Source organism: Pinus tabuliformis, chromosome 4_2, assembly GCF_031772625.1.
Source record: "Pinus tabuliformis cultivar Carrire ecotype Pingquan chromosome 4_2, CPIR1, whole genome shotgun sequence".
Taxonomy (NCBI): domain Eukaryota; kingdom Viridiplantae; phylum Streptophyta; class Pinopsida; order Pinales; family Pinaceae; genus Pinus; species Pinus tabuliformis.
Genome location: NC_142304.1, coordinates 624963117 through 624976305, shown reverse-complemented (window position 1 = coordinate 624976305; position 13189 = coordinate 624963117).

The window sequence follows — 13189 nt, the reverse complement described above, 5'->3', positions numbered from 1 at the left end:
ATAAATATTGAATCAAATGAAAAACTTTTGACTTATGCTAATGAGGGACGTGGTGACTTGTCTATGCCTGGATTTGATAGTTTGATGATTATTGAGTTTGTAGTTGTGAGATGTGTTTGTGAAATAGTTTATATTTCTTTCAATTCTGGTTATAAAAAGGGTTGGTGGATCTTAAACTGGAAACCCGGTGTCTGAAACATCAATTCTTGTGTTAGTAAGGTCAATTCATTTGATCAAATTTTGAGCACATTCACTATTCAGACCTCGATCATAGCAATTGATGGATAGACAAAAGAGAAATATCTAACAGATGGCAGTTGGTTCATAGTATGATTCATTACTTGACAACTCTTATAGTGAAAGCCCCAACGAGTGGAGGTGTCAATATTGTTGATCTTGCGAAGTTCATCAAGACGGTCAAAGGCAGTTACGTTTTAAATGTAGGTCAAGTGATAGCCCTAACATGTTGTGGTGAAAGAACAATGTTTGCGAGATTCCAGAGTGGATGTGAGTGTTGATGAAGACCAGTTAGACATAGATTATCCTTGATGTTGTAATATGCGATTTCTATGTTTTCTATGTCAGCATTAAAGGAGGGTATTGGAAGTAATGCTTCCATGTGTTGTCATGAGTTGTCATTGAGAGTTCCCACGTGTCAATCTAGAAGTTGTTCTTTCATAAGTATGAGATGTAGTTATGATCTAGTTGTGTGGAAGTCAGAAATTTATGTCATATATATGTGTAACTATTGTGATCAATAAAGATGTCACATTGTGTTTTTGTGTTGTGTACACAATCTCTCATCTCTCTATTTTTCTAACAAAACACACCGAACAACCTAAATATAATATAACAATTATTATTTCAAACTAAAGTACAACTTTTCTAATTCAACAATTCCAATTTAAGAATCCTATCGGCCTCTCTTTACACATTTTGAAACCATTGCTAGTTAAAATTTGTTAAAAGACAAAATATAAATTAATAATAATTAAATTTAATTGGGAAACTGAAAAAGAAAATTTTTCATAAATATGATCTATAATTTAGAAGCATTTGAAAAAAATGAAAACTTAAGAATACAAGCCTACGTCATGTTCGTTTTGTGAAAAGCTAGGGGTAGAAGAGTTACACTGCAGGATTATACGAGGGATGATTTTGTAAGCCAACTGGGATTTTTTCGTGGCATGGACATTAGAAACTGCTGGTGGCATGTAGGGAAATCCCCTCCTAGAATCCATGGAGAAGGAGAAAGGAGCATGTTGATTTTATTAGTTAAGTGGAGAAAGTGGAATTTATATTTAGGAAAGGAGGGACCATAGACACTTGAGAGAAGACAACTATTTGTCGAGCCAATGAGTTGTAATTGGACAGTTAGAATTCAACGAGGAAAATGATTGATTAAAGAAACTTCTTGTGAAGTTTAATATGATGGATAGGCCTCTAGATTGACCTTGAGCATAAAGGGATACAAATTAGTAGCTACAACCCCATTTTTTTGTCATGTTGTTGATAACTTCGCTAGAATATTTAGTTTCTTGAATCATCATAAAGGTTGGATGTTTTGAGAACAAATTTTATTTAATAATCCTTTGTTTATCTTTACAATAAAGGCCTTTGATATTCCAGGAGATGATATTCATGGGGGAGGGAGGAGATGATATGAGCTAGTGCTGTGAAATCAAATTTGGATCCTTGTCTTTCCGGGCTTTGGTGATGCTTGAGAGTTTTAAGGTGTCCATATCTATTTCCTCGTTCATCCTACTATGGAGGTAGGATTTCCTTTTGGCTTTTATTTTTTTAGGGGATTATGGATCGGGGGTTTATAGGGTTGAGCTTAAGGATCAAATCTAGGATTAGGGGGGGCACAAGAATCTTACATATTGACTTCTAAGAGAGGGGAGGTGGTAGTGCGGTCAAACATATTAAGAGAGGAGAGGGGATCAAAACTATTCCTTGTGGGTGGGTATTTTCTAGAGATATGACACAGTGATTTTGGGGCCACAACAATGGTTCCCAAGCTTGAAAAATCCATCTGAATTAGTGTGTTGGGATGATCCCACAATAGGATTGGATAACAATAGTGGAAAATTCCTATAAAGGTGGCCATACTCTTGGAATCTTCCCTAGTGAAATGAGATATGCTTGTAGTCTAGGGTTTGCTTCTAGAGCTCATCTTGATAATGAATATCAATTGATTCTAGGAGATGTTCTGAAATGTTCATGTATAAACAAATGAAAGCAAAGGAAATATTCCTGGCCTATTTGGTGGTTTATGAGGCTTTGAAAAAGTGTTTGAGGACTATACCAGTACAGACAATGTCTCTTCATCCTATAGTTCTCATGGCAAGAGTAAATAAAGATCCAAACTAGGGTTGCTGAGAAATATTCTTTGTTTGGGAGAAATCTTTTGATCTAGAACCTAAGATATATGCCTTCAAAGTTGAATAATTATGGGAAATTTTCAAAAACTCACATGTGGTATTCTATTCTAGTGAAAATGATCATGAAAAATCATTTGGCGTCTAGTTTTAGCTTGATTTTTCCCTTGGGGTTCCATTTATGTTGGATCGATAGGAGAGAGATTTTTCCGAGGGATAAATTTCTAGGAAATTTCCAATTAATGCATGATCTTGCGTGTATTGTATGTAGGCTTTAATTCAGCTGGATTGAACCTCAAATTTAGGATCTATTGTTGTTTTTAAAAGGAAGCTCCTAGTTTTTTGATTCGCAACATTTTACTCCCACTATTGCTCCTTGTTGTGTTTGGAGCATTGCTTACCTTCCAATGGTTTTCATAAGTTTTAATGTGGCAGTGGAAACAAAGAGTCGAGAAGGAAATTACAAGGATGTTGAGAAAGAAAAAAATTATGTTAATAATTATAGCAAAGAAAGTATGAACTTGGGGAAAGAATTTGTATAATATTTCTTCACTAAATGCACATGGATTAGAACCCACCGACCCAAAAAAAAAGCAAGAGAAAAATAAACCTATAAATGAAATTTATTCATTTTTAGAAGTTACATTTGGTTTTGCAATGGTGTCCATGTTGTTATCGGGAAATCTAGTGTCTATGCAGAGCTGCTAGTCCCACTAAGACTGGTAGCTATCTTAGAAACAAACAAACTAAAACTACTTTCATTTTCCTTTATGAGAAGTAGATAAGAGGGGAACAAAGGAGACCAACCTCTGTCTTGCGCTTGGTTCCTTGCTTGATTCCTCTCCCTTCTGATAGATCTTTGCCACTCACTTCCTCGTCTACCTAGCTTCAAAGAGCACCCGTGGAATCAAAGCAGCATAACACTATCCAAGAATAGAGATCTACTATCATAAACAATATAGGACCAGATATATATTGACCACACAAATGCATATATCATCAATCATACAAGAATGTGGAGGAAAACTTGAATAGCTTTATTAATATCAAGAATAGCAAAGAGGATTACAACCAATTGTTCTGACCCAGCATCATCCTCTCAGCAAGAAATCCCTTCTTCACCTCATGAAAAGCTTAGATCACCCAACATTATGATGTTACACCAAGAAACCAGCAACACTTCCTTACAAGATACAAAATTCCAGCCTCTGGATCTCTGGGATGAGGGATCCATATATAGATGATTGCAGGGAGGTGAGTCAGCTTCTGAGATTTGATTAGTGTCCTCTCTCTGATAGTTCTTGATTCCACTTGGAGATTTATGGTCTCTTACTCATCCCTGGGCGAATGCAGAGAGGCAAGTGTCATAGGAGAAGTTTCTAGAAGATTCCATGATCCTCCACCTCGCAAATTGACTCTGCCATTTGTCCACTCTCACCCAACACACCCCATAGAAGGGCTTTTCAGTATGCATCGCACCTCCCGTGTGCATTTAGGTGGGATGCAACGCACTTTGACCATGGAGCAGGTGAGATGGTCCAGTTTTGACCAGTTCTGAGTAGTTTTTCATGGAGAACTTCTGGGAGATGATGTAATCAGTTGACCTTGTTCTTTTAGGGGTCGGAACAAAAATTTTAGGGACTTAGGAGCCCTTGGTTTATGGACATATATGATTGGCATTGTAGTGCCCAAAAATGTCTATAACAGTTGCCCCCTAAAGCATGAGGTCGTTAATCTTTTGATGTCGGGTGAAATGCTTTATCATGAGGATCCAAAGTTTTTTCGAGCTGGAAGGCGACCTGTAATAATATACAATACAATACATTATTTTCATAATATTTTCATGATCTAGCTGAGGCAGGCATTTCCATGCTCAGCTTTATAAATTCATTTACATGTACATAAGACAGACAATTGTCTGACTGGAGACTGATGATTCTGGTAGAGCCATCATCCCTTTGATTGGATGATTATATGTGTAGCAATGATGTACATTTGATGTCTTTATTTTCCTAAATATATATCACAGCCCGGATGGATGAAACTAGATCCGGGGTCTTCAATCTCGTTCAATCTTCACTCAAAGTACAAGTCGATCCATGTGAAAGATGTTCTGGAGTCGAACACGGAAAGACATCACCTGATTACCAACCAATGATGTAAGCTGTTGACAGGCGCGAGAGGAATCACCGATAATGATGATGACCCTCAAGGTACTACAGCACAATTCATGTGGTGTGAATAAGGGACTTGGCGTCGAACACCATGAAAAAACTTTCGGTCGAAGGTCATTGATGTAAACCTATCGCTGGAAGTGAGAAAATTGCCATTGAGGCATGCAAGCTTCAAAGTATTAAAAGGGTTGTTCCTAGATCGACTTCCTGGATAATAAGCTGATGTCGACAAGAAGCGATCCGTCATAGGAGGGCCTTAGTGAGTCCCACATATATGACACGGAACGGAGCAAATGATTTTAATGGATGTGAAAACGATCTGATGACGTAAGGTTCAAGTTGGCGATCATGAAAGAATGGAGCGTGAATGTATTGCAGTGGATGAGACACAGGTGAATTCTTTGAGCGACTTCTCTTGAACATATTGGCGACACTAACATGATGGATTGGTAGCGTTAACCCCAAATGTGGATGGTGTGATGGACCAATGGTGATATGACTAGTGAACAGAACAACCCAACCCGACTCGGATGCGGAGTGAAAGTGTCATGTTCAAGAGCGACTTGCTACCAATAAAGTTTCTTCAAGTTTTCTTCCCAATTTTTCCCCAGTCATTGTTGACCAGTACCTCTTTATTTTTGTCAAGCTTAAGGAGGATAACATATGCTTGTTCGATAATTTTCCCTTCGGGCAAACCCATCGCTATGTTTTAATGAGCCTAGCGATAGTGAAACTCGTTCTTTTCGGTATGGAAAAGTTTGTCGCTATTCGGTTTTAACGAGTTTAACGACAAAGATAACTCGGTCCTTTTCAATTTTAGAGAGTCTGAAAGGGACATAAAGAAAACTCCAACAATCCTTTTTCATCATATAATCCCTTAAGTCTGAAAAAGTATAAAATAATGCAAAAGGGATGAATTTTCGGTAATTTTAACGAGCAGAACAAACAAGTGCTCCATCTTTTTGTGTAATAATCCCTCAGGTCCAAAAAGATTAAAATCTAAAGGAGGGATAGCACTTTCGGTCACTTTAACAAGCTGGAGAGGCCAATTACTCGGCAATCTTTTCATATTTTACGAGTCAGATGAAAAGAGCTTAAAGGAGACTTTTTTTTCGAGGAACGAGTGATAAATTCAGGTAGCGGCGAATTCCAGGTAAGGTTTGGAATTTTCCAATCACGGCAGTGTCACAAGGATGGCTAACAGGATCACTCTTCGTAGATGTTCCTAAAAAAGGGTAAACAATCAAGTGGAGGTGAATGATCGGCCAAAATAGAGTGGAGGTGATGATGAGAACATGACCAAGGCTTCAAAGGCTGATGATGATGCATTCACGATGGTTATTTACCAGAAATTGGTTCATTTTTTAATGAATGAGCTTAAACTCTGGGGGAAACATTTGCTCACTGCTTACGTTTATTTTTTATTGAGCTTGAACTCCACATAAAAACTGCTCGATCCAGTCATATAATAAGGATGTCTCATCTAAGATGGCATTTTTTCAGAGCTTTGCCCCGCATCCTTTCTTTATGCAAGTTTAGAAAACGACCAATCCTACGAGTTTAAAAGGGTTAGAGGACCTACAAATTTAAAAAATAAATGGTTTCTCTTCGCTTGCATGCCAAAAGGTTTGCATGCCCTCAGGTATAGTGAAGTAGAGTTTCCCAGGTTACCCCTCAATTTGCAGACAAAACATTTGTTTTATCGGGAAAGGCCTACCTATTACAGGTTACCCCTCAATTTGCAGACAAAACATTTGTTCTATCAGGAAAGGCCTACCTTCTGACAGAGGTATATTATTCTGGTCTAATCTCATAAACCAGTCATATATCCTCCGCGGAAACCTACCATATACCCAAGGTTTTCCTGCTGAAACAGACCAGGGTGCATGCCCCCTCAGTTTCAGTCATGTCCTCTCGAATCACTCGCGCTCATCGGGTGGACAGACTGGGGATTGATGAGACATTCCTTGTGTGAAAAGACCATTCAGGGATGGTATTTGACTATTTTCTATGTCTGAGCCGGGGAATGAAAGCTGGTCTACGAGCTTGACCACTCTTCCTTCATGCAGAAAACACATTACTCTAAAGAGCGAGGAGACAATGGCTCCCATGCAATAAATATAGTCGCGTCCCCGGAGTAGATTATAATCTAGGGGTCCTTGGAGTACCATTACGTTCATGTGAACGGTTTTCCTTCTCAATGTTAATGGCATATTGGGAAGGATCCCTAACAGTCGACTGGTTCCTTTGTCAAAGCCTGTTAGATTTCTCATTTCAGGCAAAAGCGATGGCGAACCAAGCGCTTTCCAAGCAGTTGAGGAAAGGATACTCAAAGAAGCCCCTTCATCTATGATGGTACCGACCATGACCATTATGTATATTTGAGCAATGATTCAAAATTGTACACTAGCCAATAAATGGGGTCTGCCTAGTAGATTCCAATCGAAGGAAACAACTAGGTTGCTTGGAGGTGGGACCGAATAGACGGCTGGATATGACTCTGACGAACTTCCTTCCTGTGGTAAAGGAATGGGTAGATCTCCCCCATGTTCATCAGAGTCTGTGTTTACGAAGAGAATTTGAACGGTGTCGTTCTTGTTCTCTCCGGTGACTGTATCATCTGAAGATGGACCTTCTGAGGGCAAGACCGGGTCAACTGCTGCCTCAACCTTTTGAATTTCGTCTGGTGTGGATTCATATGGTTTATCTTCAATGATAGATGCTTCGACCGACCACAATGGCGTGTCAGACGGATTTTCAACTAGTGTTGGACTTGGCAATAGTTTCTTATATCCAGGAGGAAGCTGTAACGGTGAAACCGGACGGTCGTCCAAAACTCTTTTAGCCTCTTCTAGGAAGGGACAATGGTGGACGGCGTGATCGCCTTCACACCGTTTACAAGGGAATTTACTTTTCCTTTTCTGTCCTGACGTTTTGCTTTCACTAGTTGACGGTGTACTTTCAACATGATCATCAGAGGTTGTCGACACCGGATTGTGCAAACGAGGAGACCAATCCCTTAAGATCTGAGGGATGCCGGGACAATCTCGAAGATAGTGATCTCCTTTGCAAATGACACATGGAGATTTAGGGTTTGACAATGCAGTGTGTGGATTTTCACTAGATGATTCCTGGTTGCCCCCTGTCATCTTTGGCTCCTTCTTCTTCTTCTCTTTCTTCTTCTTCTCCTTCTTCTTCTTAGTTACTTGACTTTTGGCTTTACCGGCTTCATCAAGCGAAGAGGAAGGAGGAGAGGGAGAATCAAACGAAGCAGAAGGTTGGGGGGTAGCTTTGATATCGTCTAGTTGCTTACTTGATTGTTCAGTAATCAAGGTGCTCTGAACGACAGAGGTCGAGAAGAGCCATATGGGTAGGCCAATTGTCAATCCTGGAAGCAACAATTTGGCCATATGAGGTGCACCAAAGTCTCCCCAAGAGGAGAAAGGACTAGTATTTCCCCCAGGGGTAACTCCTTGGTTGGTGGACTCCATCTTTCTCAACCTAAGACAAATGTAGGAAAGGTGGTGTTATTCCGATTAAAATAAATTTTAGACGCTTTGACACAATTTGTTTTTTCAATTTTTAAGAGTCGAGAAATAAAAAAAGATGACTCTAGTTGCCTTCGATTTTTAATGAGCTTGAAGTGACAAGTGCTCAGATGGACCTTTTCCTTTAAGGAGTCTGAAAAGGAACGAAAGAGACTACTCTGGAAATCTAGACAGAGGGATTACCAAACCAATCACAAAACTGCAGAATACTTTTTACGGTATGGCAGTCAATCTTCTCGAATGCTGTGTTCAGTGCATTATGATCGATAGGGCGGCAGAGACGGATTCCTATGGATAAAGGATATAGCCTATTGTGGTCTCCCAATATATACTCGACGGTACATGGGAGCACAATTTTGTATCGACACTTATCGTCTCAAAGTGGAGGAATCACCCAACCAGCAATGAAAACAATAGTTAGCAGGCTTTACGACGCTGGAATACGTCTCTAGCCTAGACTTCTAAATGTTGTGCATTAGGTTCCAAAGCATTTTTAGATTCATTAAATTTATTTTATAGTTGATCTTGTTTAAGAAATTTGCCTTTCAGGTTCACCGCGTGATGTAGATATATAATTCCTAAAATGCAACCTAAGATGATAAACAATCATTTAATCTTCTTTTTGCAATGAAAATCCTAGCTACTAAAGAAAGAGAGATGATATTCTTTCAACATAGAGCAGAGAGCACACACTATAGGCATTGTCCTAAATCAAACAAACAAACAGTCTAAATGCAAATGCACATGCATGTATTTGTTTTCAGCTTTCTTAATGTGTGAATGATAAAAAGAAAGCTAAGTGCAAGTCTGAATTATTTTTCAAAGCGACATTACTAACAAGCTTCTTTTCAAGACAAAATGAAGACAATGGCGACACTTTGTGATTTGGAATTGAAAACTTACTTTCGACACTTGAAAAACTACTAATTCAAATCAAATACAAGAGTAACAGTGTAATCGACTATCAAGAACAATCGGATTCTCTTCTATGATTGAAAACGACACTTGCGACACTTCCAAATCAATAAACAACAGTTTAATTACGCTACTTCTTTGTAAAAGAGAACTGAAAATGGCTCACAATACATAAAAACATTTACATTTCTTTGCACAATGAGGCGGAATAATGGCAAGGAAGGGGGTTTCCAGCAGAGGTATACTGACTATAGACAGCAAAACTCCTGAATAGAGCTGAAAAGAGTGAAGAAAAACCAAAGTCTGGAGGCAAAATTAGCCTTCTCTAATCAACGCACCTGTTACACAGCGATTCCAGTATGCATCCCACCTATGGCACACAGGAAGTATGATGCATACTGATATCCTTGAAGAGAGGGTGCGATGGTACAGTGCGAGACTTTTGATCCAGTTTTTTATCACAGTTTGCAGCACAGTTCAGGGATTTAGGCAGAGCAAGTGATAATCAGTAAATAAATCACAGGGGTAGATCTAAGGAGGTTACTAGAGCCACCACAAGGGAAATTAGAGAGTTTTTAAATCGATTGTTTAGTTCATAAACAAAACCCGGAGATAGACTGAAGCAGCATTGATCTACTTTGCACTTGCATAGCAAATGCAGTTCGAAGGCTAGCTGGCTTGACTTCAGGTTCCGTCTATAAGTTTATAAAGCAAATAAATATAGACAAACAAACAATCTATTCATTCCCGAGTGGAGTCGCCATTTTGTTATCGGGAAATCTAGTGTTTATGCAGAGCTGCTAGTCCCACTAAGACTGATAGCTATCTTAGAAACAAACAAACTAAAAGTACTTTCATTTTCCTTTATGAGAAGTAGATAAGAAGGGAACAAAGGAGACCAACCTCTGTCTTGCGCTTGGTTCCTTGCTTGATTCCTCTCCCTTCTGATAGATCTTTGCCACTCGCTTCCTCGTCTACCCAGCTTCAAAGAGTACCTGTGGAATCAAAGCAGTATAACACTATCCAAGAACAAAGATCTACAATCATAAACAATATAAGACCAGATATATATTGACCACACAAATGCATATATCATCAATCATACAAGAATGTGGAGGAAAGCTTGAATAGCTTTATTAATATCAAGAATAACAAAGAGGATTACAACCAATTGTTCTGACCCAGCGTCATCCTCTCAGCAAGAAAGCCCTTCTTCACCTCATGAAAAGCGTAAATCACCCAACACTATGATGTTACACCAAGAAACCAGCAGCACTTCCTTACAGGATACAAAATTCCAGCCTTTGGATCTCTGGGATGAGGGATCCATATATAGATGATTGCAGGGAGGTGAGTCAGCTTTTGAGATTTGATTAGTGTCCTCTCTCTAATAGTTCTTGATTCCACTTGGATATTTATGATCTCTTACTCATCCCTGGGCGAATGCAGAGAGGCAAGTGTCACAGGAGAAGTTTCTGGAAGATTCCATGATCCTCCACCTCACAAATTGACTCTGCCATTTGTCCACTCTCGCCCATCGCACCCCATAGAAGGGCTTTTCAGTATGCATCGCACCTCCCGTGTGCATTTAGGTGGGATGCAGTGCACTTTGACCATGGAGCATGTGAGATGGTCTAGTTTTGACCAGTTCTGAGTAATTTTTCATGGAGAACTTCTGGGAGATGATGTAATCAGTTGACCTTGTTCTTTTAGGGGTTGGAACAACACTTTTAGGGACTTAGGAGCCCTTGGTTGATGGACATATATGATTGGGGTTGTTGTGCCCGAAAATGTCTATAGCACATGTGAGTTCAATATCTTCTTCATAAAACTAAGAAAATGGTTCTTCAAAGATTAATAGATGCTTAGAGTCAGAGTTTGTTCCTCGATCAATATGCCTTGTCTTTTTATAGCTCCCACATCAATTTCATAATAAAATTAATTAAATAATATTAAATTTATTTTTTAAAATTCATATATATTACCATTTATGTATTTGTACTTATAAAAATCAATAAATTTTTTTAGAGACCTTTTCCATAGTATTAATCTGTCATGTCAATCTACAACTACCACATCAGTTGCATAACAAAATAAATTAAACAAGGGTTACATAGTAGCTAGTACCCACTGATTAGCTTAAGTATAGCTTAATTAAACTAAAAGATAATAAAGACAAAGATTTCATCACAAAAATAAAACAACTAATAAAATATTGTATTGTTAAATACCATCATAAAAATTAAGAAATATGACTAACTAATATTGTTTATATTAAAATATATATATACTTTAATATATATATTTATTTTATGTGTGTGTTTTATTTTTTATTAATATATATAATTTTTAATATCATCTTCAATTAAAAATATGGACAAAAATACTATATTTCATTAAAATGGAAACAGTAAAAAACACAAAACAAAATAAAAAATTATTAATTAATAGAAATGCAAGTTACTAAACTATTCATAATAACATGTCAACCAATCACATTACAAATAAATAAATTTAAACAATAATAAAAAATTAGATTTTCAACATTAAATTATGAATAAGGAACATAAATTTTTAGTTAAAGACAAATTAATATGAAGTCAAAACAAATTAATATGCACCCCAAACAAAATTGAATATTAATACCATCTTTATAATAATATTAAATTTAGTTCATAAAAAACCACATTTGTCACTAATTTATGAATTGAAATGTCATCTACTTTATATTTTAGCAATAAAAATTTACGTGAAATTTCGGTTCTCATGAATAGACTGACAAAATGAAAGTGAACTTACTGTCAACTTTCAGTACCAGACTTTTCCATATTTTGTCGCCGCGGCATTTTGCTTGCGTGTCCTTGTGGAGGAACGCTTGATTCGGTTATCGTGTGTCAGCTTGTGTTATCCTCTGCAGTTTTCCATGGCCATTTGTTTTATATAAAGCATTTTTAGCTGTATTATCTAGATGCGGTCTATTTTCGGTACAACACCCATTTCAGGGTTTCTTCCTCCCGAAGGCAACCAAATCAATCACGGTTCTCATTCCCGAAAGTTACTCAGAGGCGGATAAATTGTTTGGAGGGTTAAAAGTGATTAGAATTTGTTTAAAAAAATCATGAAATTTTATAGACAATGTTTAAATCATATTTTCTATAGTAAAAATAGATTAATTATTATCAAAAATTTTTAAAGCATCAAAAATTATAATATTTAACAATTTTATTTAGATTTAAAAAATCCTTACTAAATTTTTCAAATTTCCATAACTTTCACGGCAAGAAAAGCATAATCTTTAAACTACGGCCATAAGATTTGCTCTCACATGACCAGGGAAAGTTGCAACATTAGATACGTCATTTCGATCAATACATTAGTTGGCAGCCTGCTCTCAAGCCATGTGCTGACTGCTTTATGCTATATTTCACCGGACACCATGCCAAAAGTGGAATGCTTTTGTCTTCAATGTGTGGATCCCAGACTCCATTTTGTCGCAAAGCAACCCTCTGGCGCGTGGGCACTGGAAAGGTTTCAATCACATGCTTTCCTCAGTCACACCGACTACCTAATATCTTATCCACTTCCCTTGCAATTTGCAAATTATTGCAAATTGGTGGTTAGCCGGTCGGTCACCCATGAAGGTAACGTGCAGAAATTTGCAGGTCAATTACTAGATGGTCCAAAATGCCCTTTCATGTTCCATTCGTTTTTACTTTACTTTTAATATATTACTTTGAATTTGTAAACCAAAGTTCTTTATGAAAAAATCAAATTACGACTTCAAAAAATATAGATATATTTCATTCATTTCAAAGATGGTGTCCCCTTAGAAAGACATGGTCGCTGATATATAGTGAATTCTTACTTATGCGCTTACGCCATTGCATTCTTAGACACAAAATTCTCAATCGTTTATCCAACTTGGACTTTAGCTTCAATGCTTACAATCTCATTTTATATGACTTTCTTAATAGCAAATTCTCAATAAACTTATTTTAATAGGAATTATTACACAATCTCGTATGGCAAACATAATATAAGTTAGTTTAATAAACAAACTACAAGTTCCATATCGCGCAGGATTTGTGGACATATGTTATCTAAATATAGACAAACCGGACAAGGCATGTAGTCTTAGTTTTATGTTTTTATTTATTTACCAATAACTCAT